General features: G+C 36.3%; 1 long non-coding RNA gene across 1 annotated transcript in view; it reads left to right on the top strand.

Moving 5' to 3' along the window:
* Positions 1–18312, top strand: part of LOC147915785 (uncharacterized) — a 119773-nt gene that overhangs the window by 52984 nt on the left and 48477 nt on the right. The window contains exon 2 of the long non-coding RNA XR_015553727.1: positions 3322–3436. This is a non-coding gene — a long non-coding RNA (uncharacterized LOC147915785). The remainder of the gene's footprint in view (positions 1–3321; positions 3437–18312) is intronic.

The raw sequence follows: 18312 nt of genomic DNA, 5'->3' as shown, positions 1-18312 counted from the left end.
CTGCAGCATTTTGCTCAATATCTGAAACAGTTGTTTCATATACTTTGCCAATTTTTCTAGTTGTTAATGGTGTGGGAGGAAATCAGACTCCATAATACTACTTCATTCATGGATGAACATGGATGTATCCTTAAAATTTTTTTATGTATAATATGATATAGAGTTAAAAATTCATTTTTTTCCACGTGGATATATGAAGTATCCAGTACCAATTGTTAAAAATTACCATCTATCGTCACTGTACTACCAATGTCAACTTTATTATAAATGAAATCATTGTGTATATGAGGTCTGTTTCTGTCATCTTTCTTCCGTTTCTTTGAACTATTTATAATTTCTTAATAGACATTCAGATTTTCTATTCCTTTTTTGAAAATTTTGATGAATTGCTTGTTTCAAGAAACTTGTCCATTTTATATAATATTCAAAATTGTTGGCATTAATTTGTGATATCATCCCTTAGCTTTATAATTTCCATAATATCTTTATAGAATGTGGTGGTGTCACTTTTTTCTTTTCAGATATTGGTAATTTATGCTTTTTCCATTTTATTCATAATCAAATCTTGCTAGAGATCTATCAATAGCATTCAACTCTATAAAGATCAAAGTTTGGCTTTGTTTATATTTTTTTATTATAAATGTTTTTCTACTTCATTAATTTCTGTAGCTTATTATTTCTTTCATTTTTTCTTTTTTTGTTTTTCAGTTTACATTGTTCTATCTTTACTTTTCTGAGGCAGTCATTTAGATCACTGGTTTCCACATTTTCTTCATTCACATGTATGATTTAATGTTATTATTCTTTCTTTAAACATATTTTAGCAGCATCTCACAAAAATTAAAATACTGTATTATCATTAAGCTAAAAATACATTTTTCCATTTACATTGTGATTTCTTTTGACCAAGGTGTTCATTAAAATTCTTCTGCTTGGGGCCGGCCTGGTGGCGCAAGTGGTTAAGTGCGCGTGTTCTGCTGTGGCAGCCCGGGGTTCGCCGGTTCAGATGCCAGGCACGCACCAAGGCACCGCTTGGCAAGCCATGCTGTGGCAGCGTCCCATGTAAAGTGGAGGCAGATGGGCACGGATGTTAGCCCAGGGCCAGTCTTCCTCAGCAAAAAAAAAGGAGGATTGGTAGATGTTAGCACAGGGCTGATCTTCCTCACACACAAAAAAATTCTTCTGCTGATTTCCACAAATTTAAAGATTTTCTAATTATCTTTTCATTGATTTCTAATTAAATTCCATCTTTCTCTAAGAACATAGTCTAATGAATTCAATTATTTAAAATTTGTCAAAGCTTATATTATTGGCTCAGAATATGGGCATTCTAAATAGTCTGCATTCTCTTAAAATTAGTGTTTTATACAGTTTTTATATAAATATTGTGTTTTATACAGTATTTTATTCATATGTGTTGTGTTTGTATTCATGTGCATAAGTACCTCAACAAGGTCAGGTGGTTTGGTAAGAGTGTGGTTGACATCTATACTCTTGGTGATTTGTCTGCTGTTTCTAAGTATTTATTGAAAGATATGCATTAAAATCTTTCACTCTGCCAGGAGAGTTATCTGTCTCTCCATTTAGGTCTGGCAATATTTGCTTTCTATACTCTGTAGCTAAGTTAGTATGTACATATAAATTAAAACCACAGGGCCGGCTCTGTGGCTTAGCGGTTAAGTGCGCGCGCTCTGATGCTGGCGGCCCGGGTTCGGATCCCGGGCGCGCCCCAAGGCACCACTTCTCCGTCCAGCGCGGGGCCGAGTCCCACGTACAGCAACTAGAAGGATGTGAACCTATGACATACAACTATCTGCTGGGGCTTTGGGGGGAAAAAAGTGAATAAATAAAATCTTAAAAAAAAAAAAAAATAAAATAAATAAATAAATAAATAAATTAAAACCACAGTATTGTCCTCGTGAATAGAAATCTTATTGTTATACCATGTCTCTATTTCTTGTAATTCTTCCTGCTTTTAAGTTTACTTTCTCTGATATTAGCATATCTCTGATATTAACAAGTTTACTTTCTCTGGTATTAGAATAGTTGCCTGGTACATATTGGCATGTCTTTCTCTGTCCCATAATATTTTCCTAATATTTTATTAGAAAAAATTTTAAACATACAAAAAACTTAAAAGAATTATCCAGTAAAAACCTATATGCCCATCACCTGGATTCTACAATTAATATTTTTATATATTTGTTTTATCACATGTATATTCATGTATCTAATCTTCTGTCTTCTTTAGTACTCTTACTTTTGATGTATTTGAAAGAAAGTTGGAGAAATCAACAAACTTTACTGAACAACACATATGCATGCTTGTCTTTAGGTAGAAATTAATAATCGTTCATGTTTTTGAAATTTAAATACTGTGAACTACACAAATATTACGTGTACCGCTTGATGAGTTCTGTAAAATGAATATACTTGGGTGACCCAGTAGCAATTACATCAGGTAATTGGAATTATAGAGGACAGTGATGTTATGGCCAGGATGTCATGAGAGTTTCCCATAAGTTGGTTGTATTTCTCAAAAAAGAGATCTCATCCATCTCTGTTACTAAGCTTCAGGAACAACTTTCTATCCTCAGCCTTTTAGCCTTTGGCTAGTAAAACTGTCCTATTGTTACAAACTCTGAGACATTATACCAATCCTTACGTTCTCTTTACATTTGGGCTACACCTATGTTTTACATAGGTATAGTCCTTTTATTAAACCTTTTATAAACTATCTTCATTTGAGTGTACCATATTTTATCTGCTGGTAACTTAAAGTTGCAGTAATTGGTATCAGTTGTAGACTCAAAAGCATATGCTTAAAATGAAATTATGGATGTATTATTTAATTTTTGATAAAAATTTCACCAAAACTTAGCAGTTTAAAGAAACCATTTATTTAACTTAGGATTCTGTGGATTCGTAATTCGCGCTTGGCTCAATTGAGCATCTCTTCTATTAGTTTTAGCTGGGCTCATTCCTGCATCTGCAGTATACTGCAGGTCAGCTATGTGACTCTTTCTGGAGTGCGATTGCCTATCAGATGGGGTAATGAGGGTAACTGAGCCACATGTCTTTCATTACCGAGCAGGTTAGCTCAGGCTTCTTCACATGAAAGGGGTATATTATGGACTGTTTGTTTGTGTACCCCTCCAAATTCATATGTTGATGCCCTAACCCCCAAGGAGGTGGGGCCTTTGGAAGGTAATTAGGGTTAGGTTAGGTCATGAGAGTAGAGCCCTCATAATGGGATTAGTGCCTTTATAAGGAAATGAAGGGACCAGAGAGTGGGTATCAATCTCTCTCTCTCTCTCTCAGCGTGTAGGGATATAATGAAAAGACAAGAAGATGGCTGTCTGCAAACCAGGAGTGAGTCCTCACCTGACACCAGATCTTTCAGCACCTTGATATTGGACTTCTAGCCTCCAGAACGGTGAGAAATAAATGTTTGTTGTTTCAGCCATCCAGTCTGTAGTATGCTGTTATAGCACATGAACTAAGACAGGGTGGAAGCAGTCCTGAGTGCAGCAACAGAAAAAAATCTCCAATGTTCAAATACTTCTTAAGACTTCATTTGCATTATCTTTGCTATTATCCCATTGACGAAAACAAGTCATGTAGCCCAGCACAGAGTCAGGTGGGGAGGGTGAGGACACAGGGAACATGATCAAATTAGAGGTGATTATTTCAATTATCTATCATATGCTGTTTGGATTACTCACATATTCAAAGAGCTCTGGGATACTCTTTTTTTTTAGGTGAAATGGGATTTTAATAATCTATAGCTCAAATTGATCAGTACAAAAACTAACCCCAAACCTGTCTTACCTGCAAAAAAACAATGTCTCAAAAGTGTTTGTTGAAACTTTTAAACCATTTTATTCTCATAATTCTGAAACATTTATAAAGGTAACATAATTGCAATCATCATACAGTTAAACAAACAAAGAAAACTACAAAATAACACCAATGTTTAAGGGGAGAGCATAACAATGCACTATTTTCATAAACAGAAAGATTAGTGGTAGTAAGAAATGCAAAAACTAGAGGAGGGCTAGCTCCAAACAATTTGCTTCAGGAGCTAGGCAGTGGGGATTTGCGTGTGTGTGTGTAAGGGCGGCAGTGATTAGAATTATGTAGTCTCTTATATTCTAATATAATTTAACCCTAAGTATATTTTATATTACATGGATATTTTTCATCAGAATTTTTTTTTTTTTTTTGCTAAGGAAGATTAACCCTGAGCTAACATCTGTGCCAATCTTCCTCTATTTTGCATGTGGGTCACCGCCACAGCATGGCTGACAAGTGGTGTAGATCCGTACCCGGGATCTGAACCCGCGAACCCAGGCCACCAAAGCAGAGTGCATGGAACTTTAACCACTAGGCCACGGGGCCGGCCCCTCATCTGAAATTTTTAAAAAATAATGCAACAATAAATTATCTCATGAGTATTAGAAACTCATGTCCATGAAACTATCTCTGTTGGTGATTTTATGCTTCAAAAATGTAATGCCAAGTATTTTTTTTAATCACTCTTTTCTTTTCCAAAAGATAAAAGGCAATTTCCATTATCTAAGGGAAGCATATAAACTTTATAGCTGAAAAGCAAGACCAGTAATCTTTAATTATCCCTCGACTCTAGGAAATGTTCATTCTCATACAATACAGGATATAGCAAACTTCTTCAGATGCCACTCTCATAATCCTACCAGATACTTCTCCCTTTGAGCTAAAATAAGAGACAGACACTCTCATCACTCCAGTAGTTAGTATTTAAGGTACTTGTCAGTAACAGTGCTTTCCATAATAAATGACATGGCAGTTTTATACAACTTATAATAACAGCAACAAGAACTAACATTTTTTAACAAGTTTCTGTGTACTGGGCATTTTTCTAAGTTATTTACATGTACTAGTCATTTTAATCCCCATAATAATCCCATAATATAGGTATATTTCTAACCATGAGAGACAGAAAGTTACATAATTTCCCCGAAGGTTATATATATCTGTTCTTTAATTATTGATCTAATCTATCCATTTCTTTCCAACCCAGTGTTTATCCTCCCAGCCTTGGTCTGCCTATCAGAGCCTGAAGGAGCATTTGAAATCTTTTTAAATCGAACAACAGATATCTATCCATAGGCGCCGTACAATAAACCCTCTTCTTTGGCTTATTCCAATTCCGGGCTAAGGTACTAACATATTTATGATACATTTGTTATTGAACTCTTTTCTCCGAAGTAATTTTACTAATATACTTTAGGATTAGAGAAAGTAGTTTCAAGTTTTCTAGATCAACCTCTGCTAATATAAGGGATGTAGCTGTGTAGAGAAGCATATCTTAGTGCTGGGGAGAATCCTTCTGCAGTCTTAATGTGCATGATTTTATAATGACCTCATCTCTATAAAAATAATTTTTTACCTATATTTCTGAATTCATATTATGCCACGTTCCTCCTGGCTACTAAAGATCAGTTGTTTATACCTGCCAAGCTCTTTTCTGACATAGATACTTTGCATGTGCTCCTTCTTTTTCTGCCTGAACTGCTGTTCCCCAGTTCATTGCAAGTCTCATCTTGACAATTATCTACTCAGAGAATGAAGACTGGAAAATCTATCTCAGTGGAGAGCAATAATTTGTTTCTTTTCAATTCTTCCCAAAGAAAATGAATATCATAGTATGATTGCTTAACCATCAGAAAATTGCATTTATTTAATTACCAGAAGGTTGATTGCAAGTTCAAAAATAATAGAATATGAGCTTAATGAATGGAGGGAAAGCCAGAATTCATGGAAGCTTGATGTTCAGTTAAATTTCTAGCTTTCTTGTTTAATTAAATAGAACTACTAAAAATAAAATAAATCTAAAAGTAAGTCCAATAAGCACTTGTTAATTCAGCACATTTTGTACATTAAAAGGATAATCATACATTTGTCATTGACCTATGTTCCAGTAGTAGATCCTCTGTTATAGAAGAAATATGTAAGCATGAGAGTTAAATCAATAATAATATGATAGAAACCAGATATTAATATATTTGGCCCCTGTGAGATAGGCTGCTAAGATGATCCTTATTTCCCTCACCAAATCAATGTAAATATACTGTAGCATCTACCTCTGCTACTTCTCTGAAGTTTTTCTTGAAGAATGGTTGTAAATAGGCTTGAGAAAACATAGAGCAATCACTACATAAAAGGAATAACTAACCTTTGGGCCCTGCTTAAATTTATCCTTGCTATATCTCTTCTACTCAGTGATAGAGAATCTAGGAATTACTCATATAGGCTAATTTATAGAGATAATCAGATATAGAAATAATCATTAAAAAGAGTTTGGTATCTGACTATTTTCCATGTCTCTCAAGTTCCTTTTGTTTTTGGAGATACTATATTTAGGCATAAGAAATCAATTTGTAAGAATAAAATTTGTTCTCAGAGAATTAACAACAACATCGAGTAGACCCAATTCAGCAATAAAAGGGAACATACAAAACAACAAAGTTGGATTTCACAGATGTAATGCTCTATGAGGGAAATCAAACACAAAACAAGTAAAACTATATTAAACAATTTAATTGAAGTCCTACAATGGGCAAACTAATTTATGGTGTTAGAAAGCAGAACAGAGGTTACTTGGGGAGGAAGATTGACTGAGAAGAGTCATGAGGCAGTTTTTTGAGTGGTCAAATGTTCTATATCTTGAGAGGAGTGTGGGTTACAGTTTTGCTTTTGTCAAAACAGATTAGATTTATGATCTGTGCATTACAATGTAGATAAATCATACCTCAACAAAGAGGTATGATTACATTCATACAAAATGTGGATAAGCAATATTCATGTGTGTGCTTTGGTTTAGATGGCCTTTGATTGAGGAAGTCAGCCTCTAGAATGGAGGTTTGCTGAGGAAGGGCTCTATCTGCACCGGTTCTGCATTAACTACAGTGGGCATTGTTCATCTTTTGTTTCCATTTGGCCAAGATTGTCCCTATTTATGTATATTTTCCTGATGGATTAGTTAATCTTAACTTCTGATAACCCTCAAATGTGTCCCAGTATGGAAGATAAATAATATGGTCACATTAGAGTTAATTAGCCATAAGAGGAAGCAAAACCCCAGTTGGCTTGGCCTGGTCCTCAGCCAATTTAATGCAATTTGCATAACCATCTTGTTCTCATTTACTAACTCCTAATCCCTAGTGCTCATTATCAGAAATACCTCCTGAGACATTCTTACACTTTTCCCCAGTCAACCCTCTATTTGCGTCTCTTAATGTGCACTTTCAGATCTTTATTCAATTAAAAGGACTACCCTGAAAATCTGAACTTGACAATCAAATAATTACAGGAGGCTGATCACGTTGTTTAAACTCAATCAATGCAAAATGCTAATAACATCTTCCTCCATGAACCAGCTTCTCCTATGATATCTAATATTGTACCTAGTTGACAGTGTGTTAGAGTCGCTTAACAAATGGACCTAACATATAATGGGTCAACAAAAATAAAAGTGTGTTTCTTGCTTGTTGTTTATTTCTTGGTTCCTAGTTAATGGGGAAGAGCAGTCTTTTGATAGCAGTCTCTGCCCCATGTGTTGATAATCTTTTTGTTTATTGAGATATAATTGATATATAACATTACATTAGTTTCAGGTATACAACATAATGATTTGTTATTTATATATATTGCAAAATGATCACCACAATAAGTCTAACATCTGTCACATACATAGTTACACATTTTTTTCTTGTGATGAGAACTTTTAAGATCTACTCTCATAGCAACTTTCAAATATGCAATACAGTATTATTAACTATAGTCACCATGCCGTATATTACACACCTATGACATTTATTTTATAACCGGAATTTTGTACCTTTAGAAGACCACGCTCATAGATAATCTCTTTATTGGTCTCCCTAATTCTCCTTTTTCCTATGGTCCATTATTCATATCACAGACAGAGTAGAATTCTAGTAAAATGTATCACATTGTTACTTTGTTGTTTAAAACTTTTCTTGGATTCCCCACTAGATTTATGATATACTCCAAATTCTGACTGACAGACTGTAAAACCCTAGATAGGTCCTCACCAACCCCTCACACATTATGCTCCAATGACATTGGCCTTCTCTCCATGCCTTAAACTAACCTAGTGGGTTCCCAGTGTAAGGTTTCTCCATCCATAAATTATAATGGTTATAAGTGTTATAATTGTGTTCAACAATGGGTAACCAAAACTTCCATCACAATGGTTTAAAGGAAAAAGGGGTTTCTTTGTCTCATACAGCAAAAATTTAAGGGCAGTGTGTCTAGGAATGATCTGGAGGTTCGATCATATCCTAAAAGATTCAGGATCCTTTTAACTCTGCATAACCATGTTTTGTGTCTCTCTTTTATTCTTATGGAAGAAAGATGGCTGCTCTACCTTCAGGCATCACATCCATGTACAGGCAGGATTAAGGAGGAAGGACCCAAAGTCTTTTCCCCGTAAGCATTTGTCCATATATTCTGATAGGAAAGCCCAACTTTCATATTTCCTCCTTCATCACATTGACACCTCTGGATGGAAAGAAGGTTGGACTTTTTAGCTTTTGCAATAGTAGAAGCAGGAACAAGAAGTGTTGTAAATAGTTTTTGAGTCACCAATTCACTGCACCTTCCAAATCCCAGACCTTTACAACCCTATTTTCTGCTAGCCATTCAGTTTTAGATTAAATGTCACCTCTTAAGAAAGGCCTTCTGTGCTGCATATTTTCCATGTGCCACTCTATACCATTCTTTACCTTGCTATGTCCCTAAGAGACTGATCTTTGTGGATTTCCTCAATTGGATTCATTGGCCTTTGACTTTGATTAAGGAAAAAATTTGGAGAATGACAAAAGGCTGACCTTGGTTATTCATCTCCTATCTCCCTCCCTGCCTATCCTCAGGTGTTCTCTTTCGCAATGTCCTTCAGCTCCTCTCTGTCACTCATCTCCTACAGCTGCTTTTTCTGGGGTTCTCTGACTGTTTCCTCTACATACCTCTTCAGACTTGGGGTGGTAATGGCTCCTTAGTTCTTAACCCGAAGGATCTTATCCAATACTGTTAGTTTTTCTTACTCCTGCCCTCATCTTACTTTATAAACAGTCCCTCTATTAAACTTTGCTCAATTGCCTTGTTTGTGTGGGCCATTTATTTCTTGCCAGCATCTGGCTAGCATACTTTTAAAGCTACCATGTCTAAAGTAGGTCTCAAGTAGCTTTCAGTCTCATCACCCTATTTTAATGACCAGTGCAGCACTTACTACTATCTGAAATGTCTTGATCATGTATATACTGTTTACTTCCCTCTAGTAAAAAGTAGCCTCCTTGAGAGTTGGTACTGTTTCTGTTTTGTTCACTGTTTTATTTCCAGTACCTAGAATACTGACTGCCACAAAATATTTGTTCAAGATTTGCTGAACGAATATTAAGTGCTAAATTTATATTTGTTGATTGAATGTTGCCTAGAGTGCCTCTTTCTCCAATAACCCCAGCCCTTCTATGCACTGAGCTCACCTTTATGCTCCCTACAGTTTCACCAAGAACGTCTCAACATACCCAAAGTATCTGCAGTTGAAGCCTTTCCTGGACTTCCAAACTCCTGCTTATCAAAAAGTTTATGATAGCTTCTGATTTCTATTTGAATCCTCTCATGAAGATTTCTGAATTAATTCCTTTTGTCTTCACTGCCATCAGATTGAATAATCTTTGGCCACGTAAACTATCACCAAGCAGGGAGTCTATTTCAGAATGAAAGGAAAAGCCATGCATTAGCAATGTGATTGCAGGTGATAAATGACACAAAGGATACCCGTACGTTTACTTAGTTGTGGACAAACTGATGCATTTTTTATTCTCATAACTAATATGGCTTTGTATATGTCATAGTTTCAAATACCATGTCAAGGACTGCTTTCTTGCATGTTCAGGAATGAATTAAACATTCCATCACACTTCTAGGAGTATTAATTGATTCACTTTCTGCTCAAGGCAGTTTCTTAATAACTACCTTTCATTGAAATACTCTCATACCCAGAAATTAAGATTGCACAGAGATTAAACTATGCTCTGAAGAGTGAACATTCACACCACAAAACAAAACAAGCAAATTTCAGAGTTTAGGATTGACAGGGTGTATGTCTCTTGGAAAAGACATAAACAAACTGTAATCTAACACGGTTATAACATTTAGGATAATCACAACTTAGTTTAAGTCTGCCATATGAGGATTTATCTACCTTGTCATATTGTTATTATTATATTTTATTACCTCATGTTTTGGGTGGAATGTTTTCCTTCCAATTAGTAGTTAATAGTGTGAACATGGAAGGATATCTTAAGAGATATCAGCTTGAACTTATTGGAAAAAACAGGGAGGTAAGAAATGCTATGTGAATTTATGTTTGGATGCATAAGGTGATGAACAATAAAGACAGTGCTAAATAACTCCAGGTTTACGGTAAAAATAATCAGTAGCTTCTGAGAAGAGCCAACATAGAAGGATAAAGATAAGAGTGATTTTTATGAAATATTTACAGGGTTTGGCCCGTCTGTGATCAGCAGCTTGACTGCTTGCGATGTCTCATTCTGTTTAACTTCTCTCTCCTCCACAATTGCGTATCACTTTTCAGGGAAGAATCATCATTTATGCAAAGGCGGGCAGAGGATTAACATGCTGTCCTGCTCACCTGATGCTATAGTGGAACTTTCAGCAAGGTACTCTCTGACTCTTGTCCCACTATAATTTCAAAACAAGAGATCAAAAATAAAATTAGAGGGGGCTGGCCCCGTGGCCGAGTAGTTAAAGTTCCACATGTTCCACTTTGGTGGCCCAGGTTCACAGGTTTGGATCCCAGGCATGCACCTATACCACTCATTAAGCCGTGCAGTGGTGGCGACCCACATACAAAATAAAGGAAGACTGGCACAGGTGTTGGCTCAGGGCAAATCTCCCTCAACCAAAAAAAAAGAGGAAGATTGGCAATAGATGTTAGCTCAGGGCAAATCTTTCTCAGCAAAAATATAAATGAATAAATAAAATAAAATTAGAGAAAAGTATTCCAAAGGACACTGAAGAGGTAGAAAGAGAGAAATTAAAGCAAGAGCATGATGTTGATAAATCCATTTTTCAATTAGGTGCTACCTCAGTGTATTTAAAACTTATATTAAATTTTGAAGTAAATGGTTAGTTTCAAAATGACAGAACAATTCCATTCAACTTCAAATGAAAATTGGGTCTATTTTTTTTCTTTTTATTCTTTCCACTTCTCTTTTACTTAATTACTGTTTTCCTTTGTGTGTGTCTCTGCTTTTCTGGTGCTATCAACCTATAAATTGGATGCATATGGAATTCCATGGCTCACTGAGTTTTATACCACATAACTTCACAGGAGGTCATTAGCAGTGCTATTGACCAATTAAAGGATGGTTTATATTTTTTGCAGGTTGGGCAGCTCACTGGATCTCCCCCTCCTTTCTGATTCACTCCACGTCAAGACCTTAGGATTTGCAAGTGTGTATATATAGTGTGTTCCAAATAGAAGGCATTTATCCAGCCAGCTGCATGTTGCTCATGGCATGCACCACATTTCATGGTGTGCAAAGTTCAGAACTGAGAAAGATATAATCCTTCTATGTGCAGGGACCACTGCATACTTTAAATTAAACCAAGAAGAAATGGAGATCAAAAGATAACAGAGTTTTGTATTCTCACTAAGCAGGTAAATGACTCCATGTAGAAGAGCCAATGAGCCACGTAGAAAGCACATTAGGATATTTCTTCCTCAATTTCTCACAACATGCAAGTTCCTAATTTACAGAATAATACAGGAATTGAAAACTGTAGGAAAACATTTCCCTCTACATAACTTTTTGAAAACAGTTTTTGGACATATAGAAAATAGAAAATTACCATAACAGAAAAATCTTCCAAAATTATAGTTTATTATATATAGTGTGTATATCTCATATATGTTTTTTTAAAGTAATTTTTAATGCAAAGTAACGTATAATAGGTAAAAGCAACTAAATAAAAATAGTCCATCACCCAAATATAATCCTTTTTCATATTTTGGTAGTCTACTTCCTGATCAGTCCCTTACCTATCTTTTTAGTCACTAATTTATCTCTCACAAGCGTGAGAGGGCTTTTTTTCCTTTTCTCGAAGTATGTCTTGCTAAACTATGGGATTAGAGGTGGGAATAATCAGACTTAGGGAGCCATAGGTCCATCATATATGAACATAATACAACTGTAGCACTTCACCAGGTCAGTTTTCCCCAACCTAGCATACGCCATCTAAAGATGATGTATTGCTTTTTTATTTTTACTCAAAGATCAGAAAGCTCTCTCAGAGTAACATAGGAATAGAGTAGGAATAGGGCAGAAAGCAAATTTGCTCATTCTCTTGTACCACAGTACTAGGAGGATTGCACAGCCCACCTTCATTGCCCTATTTCAAGCATTCAGTATTGGTGTTGAACGCATTTCACTCAGGAAATTGCACAGAAAGAAGAATCTGAGCCTTTGAGTCCAGCACTTCAGGCATCAGCCAAATGCAAATGTAGACTTTCCCTGTCTGCACGTTAACTCTGCAAGACAAGTGAGCAAAGATTCAGAGGCCCCTTTCATCTTTCCAACAGTGAGAGCTGGTTTTCAAGTTATCTGTGAAGTCAGTGTACTCAGTAAAGGTAGCAGACGACAGATGCTATACCTCCAGATACACTGAGATGAGTGTCACCAGGATAAGCAGAGGATTTCTTTAGAATTTCCTAAGATCTCTGGTTTCTAATGGGTTTTAGAGGTAACCTACCTTTGAAATACGCAAATAACTGAGGAGTGGTTTGAGAGACACTGTAGAGTAAGAGGTAAGGATCTGGACTCTGGAAGCAGACTGTCTGGGTGTGTATCCCAGCTTCACCATTTATTTACCACGTAGCTTTTGGCTATTTAACTAGCCTCTCTAAGTCCAGTCTTTTCTTACTGTAAATTGGATGTGATATTAAATGTCACCCCCGGGATATTTTAACTTCCTCATTGCTGTATCCCTACCACCAAATGTAGTCCTAGGGACACAGTGTGTGCTCAATAAGTATCTGTTATATGGATGGCTGAAGAAATTAAGAGAATTTGGTAAAGGAAAAGAAAGTATCTATTAGATATATTTATATGGAGGTCATTGGTAATGCTAATACCAATTAGGTAAGCACAACATCAGTGTCCTAGGGAGACTAGAAACTAGAAAAAGAGTGTGAGGTGATAAAATCAAATTTGGAGTAATATGTTTTAAAAATATGTTAAAAGAGGAAAGTAACTAGCATGGAAAATAGGGGTTAGGAGATGTTTTATGCTTTATAAAGGAGTTGAGTGATTTCATATATTGAAAAATCAGTAGAAAGGCTGAAGATAGAGAAGATCGTGAGGAGTACAAAAGGCGAAATGGGATACATAGCTGCATTCTTGACACTGGAGTCTGACCCCTCCTAGGAGGACAAATACATTCTACTGGGGACTGAGACAGAGATGGTTTTAAGGGAATCAATTTCAGACCCTCACGGTCTACATGTACTTGTTCCTGAAGTCAGTGCCTGATCAATTTTCCCCTGGTTCCTTTCATAATCATTCTCCTCCTATTCACATCAAGGCACATTGCTCCAGGGAATATACATGTCCAAAGGAAAACACAATTCCCAATATTGGTGTAGTACTGAAAATAATGAAAGATTCTTATGACCGGGTAGTAAATTACTCTGCAATCAGAAGTTTTCCAATTCTCTACTTTAAAAAAATTGTATTACCTAATAGAACTGTCAGCTGATATATCATTAAAAGTAAATGTCATAATATATCCCATAATGAATTAGCATATCACTTGGAAGGAGGTTCTCAGACTTTGTAACAGCATATAAAAAATAGTGATAGAACTCATGATGAAATGACTCATTCTAGCAAGTGAATTAATACATTTATTTTAAAGCTCCATTCTTCTAATTATATGGTAAATTTCCAATTAAAATTTTCAATAATAAATATTATAAATGTTTGCTTTATATTTAATTTTTAAATTGTCAGTTTGATTAATTTGTGGTATTATAATAGTGATGATAATTCAAACCAGAAGAAAAAATTTCACTCCTAGAGACTTATGGCAACAAGACTTTAAAAAAATAAAAAATCTTATGTTGTGTATAAGAGTACACATTTATTGCCAATTAATAAGATAATTAAAAAAGTGTTACTATAAGGTAAACATTTTGGGAACAAAGTAATGAAAATACAAGTTTATGATGACAAAAGGGAAATCATCAACTTTCTGTTTATAGAGACCCGCTTGTTGATTGGGTTCACTTGTACTTTGTTAAATATGATTAAAAGACTAATATAACATATGCATTTTAAATTATGAAAATTTGCACTGCACTGGAAATTAAGAGTATTTCAACGATTTTAACACACAATAAAATATTATTACTTAAACTTAAATATATGTGAGGGAATGCACTGTTTTTTAAACATTAATATGTAAAGGAATTTTTAAAATTCTTCTATCAGACACACAAAATAATCTTTTGAAGACTACTAATATAAACCATTACCAAAGTGGTTGATAAATTTCTTCCATGGGAAGAAAAGGGAAGATGGGAAGTTTAGGTGCAAATGGAGCCATGGTGGATGATGAAGGAAGAAAAAACTTATAAAAGTTTTTGTCTTATGGCTTTAATTTTTTCAATGAAATCAGTAGCTGTAAATGCTGGGAGAGCTTTTATTTTAGTAAAATAAGTCACACTTTGGTTTAGATGGTGAGGAGAAAAGGCAAGGCAAGTGACTAGTGTTGGGAAGATTTAAAGACAATTAGACACTTACGAGATTTCTCAGGTTAGAACAATGAAAGAGCAATGACACCAATCTCTTTTATACAATGTGACATTTTCCCAAGCAGTTCTTAGAACCTTGGGTTAAACCCAGTTACACTTAGCACACTGACTGCTACATAACACACCCACAGCAGAATGGAAAGATGGCAGAATGGCTTCAGATACAGTTAAGATTTTGTAGGGCTGTGTTTTGTGTGATGAAAGATAGATTATAACCTGATTTCTGCCTCCAAAGACCTCATAAACAAAGTTGTAAATACTTGAGTTGTACTCTACAGCAACGTTGCAAAACTATCATTGTTTCAGAATCCACAAAAGAGAGACCCACAGAAGAGAGGCCATGGTGGAATGATGTCTCATTCCAGTCAGTGAATTGAGGGGAATTGAACAAGGGAAAGAAAATCAACATTGCTGAGCACCTACTATATAGGCAAAGTGTTTAATGTTCATTATCTTATTTAATTCACAAATAAACTTATGAGGTAGGTACTGTTGTTGCCCCTTCCCCGTTTTGAAAGCAAGGAAACTGAGGCTCACAATGGTTTAGTAAATTACCCTGTGCCACACAGGTAGTATGAAACAATACTGAGTCTAGCCTAAGACTTTCTGATACCCTAATCATCATAACAATCCTACACAAGAGCAAAAAAAAAAAAAAAAAAAAAAGAATAAACTATTTACTAAGTCAGATGGGGTATACCACTGTGGAAAATCCAAACATACCTGAATTATGGTGGACTGTCTTCATTAATGCTCTGTAATCTGGGCTGCAGAGCAGGCAGCTGTTAAGTATTCATAGCTCAACTGACGATGGCATCTTTTTGAGTTTTTTTCCTAAGTGTTCAGAATTTAAAATTACTACTGAAGAGTTATAGAGAAAAAGGAATGTTTTTTCCTTGCTTGATTATGAGACATGCATTGCATTATTTTAGTTGCTGTCAATTAAACATAAATGAAGCCATGATTTCTAAATCCGTAAAATCACATTCTAAATTGGGATACGGGCTTACTTATTTTATTCTCATCTCTGACACACTTTAATTGATACATAACAAAATTAAAATATATCAGTGGGACACAGGGAAGTGAGCTGTTAGTTAATTGTAAAAATGAAATGTCTTTCTCATTGAGTCTCTCTTGTAACAGACTTGATGACAAGTAGAGTACTTTATTAATTTCATGGATGTGTACAGAGTAAAACCAGTAATTAAAATGCTCATTCACAGAGCCAGCTTATTTATATGCAGTTCTGGCTGTCAAGCTTAACATTCATTAAATTGAGAACAATACATAGGAGTATTACAGCAGGATTCATAACATGATTCAAAAATTACCATGGGATTATAGAGTCATATTTTGGAGGTTTTTAGACAAAACTGGGAGAGGAGGATGATTTTGGTGATATGTTTTCTACTTTAATCTTGTCTAAAGAGAAGTATTATTATGTAATTCCTCCAATAGTCAATATATTTTGGATTGTGCTACAGAGTAAGTGCAACGTATATTCTACAGTAAGGATATTTAAATGTTTTATTATTGGTATGTACTTACACCAGTATCTTAAACCCAAAACAGACTGAATAATTATTTTCCTATATGAAATGTACTGTTGTTGTAGTATATTTATATAGAAGCATAAGAAAAAAATCTTCATAAATTGGAGAAAATGAAAGATGTGTGTTACTGATCTAATATTTGATAATTTGCTCTCCCGTTGATACTGTGTTCATCTTTATTTTCTTCATCACTATTTTCTATCTAGCTCAAGTGATTCTGAAGCAACTATAGTTTGATGTATCATTCTAAGATTACTCAAAGAAGCATTTGTTAATTTCTCCACAGTAAAATACACGTATTTTGAAATTCTAGTGCAAGTTACATGTTTAATTAATAGAATAACAGATAAACATTTTTATAACATAACACAGATAGGTTCCCCCTTGCTTAAGGACAATCACCTATAGCCTGATTTTAGGTAGGAATTCTAGATTCAAAAAACCAGATTATATTGCTTGACTGTAAATGCTTAGATGTTGTCATGCATGTGTTTTCTTATTCCTTCATTCTAGTTCAAGAGTTATATGGCCAGGAAGCTGCCAGTACAGACTTATTGGTTGGATGATGTAATAAATGGGCTAAATGGGGTGAAACTCTACTTCTCCAATCACATTTTTAAACAAAATAATTTTTCAAAATGAACCTTATTATACACATATGACCAAAAAAAAACAAAACTAATGGTAAAGAATACTACTTGGGAGGAAGTCAAGATGGCGGTGTAGGCAGACTCTGAACTCATCCCCTCCCGCGCACACAGCCAATTTACAACTACTCATGGAAAAATTACCCCTGAGAAAGAATTGAAAACTGGATAAGAGGAACTCCTGCAACAACGGACAATCCTGATTGAGGTGGAAGAGGCAGAGACTCCCTTCTGGAGAGGAAAAATGCAGCCTTCACAAGCCACAGCGCCTCACGGCCGCCCGGGAGCAGCCCACAGGTACGCAGCCCTCCCTGGAGGCGCGGGGCCCTGAGCCGGGGAGCGCCTCCAGGGCATTTTGTGGACCCAGCACAATCGAGACGAGTCACAGAATATCTGACTTTGCCTGCTACTAAAACATTGGGGAGTACCAACCAGAAAAGATGGTTCACAAAGAAATTAAAACCAGCTCTTAAAGGGCCCACGCGCAAAGTCACCCATTTCAGAAAGAAACCTAAAATCACCAGAAAGGTGCACAGTACTTTGGTGAAAGGAGACTCACCAGATAGGCCCTGTGTGCATCTCGGTGAGAGGTCAGACCTCTCCAGGGACTGGGACATTGGCGGCAGCCATTGTTGTGGCTTGGTGTGGGCGTGCTAACACAGACGCCACTGGAGTTCTCCCTGGGGCCTGCTAGCCCAGGGTCAGCCCCACCAGCTAGAGCACAGATTTAATCCAGCTCAGCCAGGGCAGGCAGCCCACCCTAGCAACTGGTCCCACCCAACAACAAGCCCTCAGGCAACTTGTGGGCCTGCATAGACTGGTGACTTGATTCTCCACAGCCTGGCAACTGAGCCGACTTCAGTGGGGCAGGGCATGCACAAGGAGCGGGTGGAGAGTGTGGGACGGTGGTGGGTGTATGGGGCTCCCACTGTGGAGAGACTGCTTCCAAAGGTTGGGGCACGCACACGGGACAGGACTGTGTTGACTGTGTGTGTGGACCTGTGGGCGGCAGGGCTTGTCAGCTACAGAAGACTTGTGCTTCTCAAAGACCCACATAGGGGGTTTGCCCCAACTTCCAAAGCCTGAAACAATTGGGTGCTCCTGTGCCTGAGGCCAGCCTCACCCAGCTGCAATCCTCAGAGAGCTGACAAGAGACCTAAAGGCTGGAGGCTTATAGCAATTGTAAGGCCCTGAGCCTAACAAC

Source organism: Ceratotherium simum, chromosome 12, assembly GCF_057802395.1.
Source record: "Ceratotherium simum simum isolate JZ-2026a chromosome 12, ASM5780239v1, whole genome shotgun sequence".
Taxonomy (NCBI): Eukaryota; Metazoa; Chordata; class Mammalia; order Perissodactyla; family Rhinocerotidae; genus Ceratotherium; species Ceratotherium simum.
This window is presented reverse-complemented; position numbering and strand designations above follow the sequence as displayed.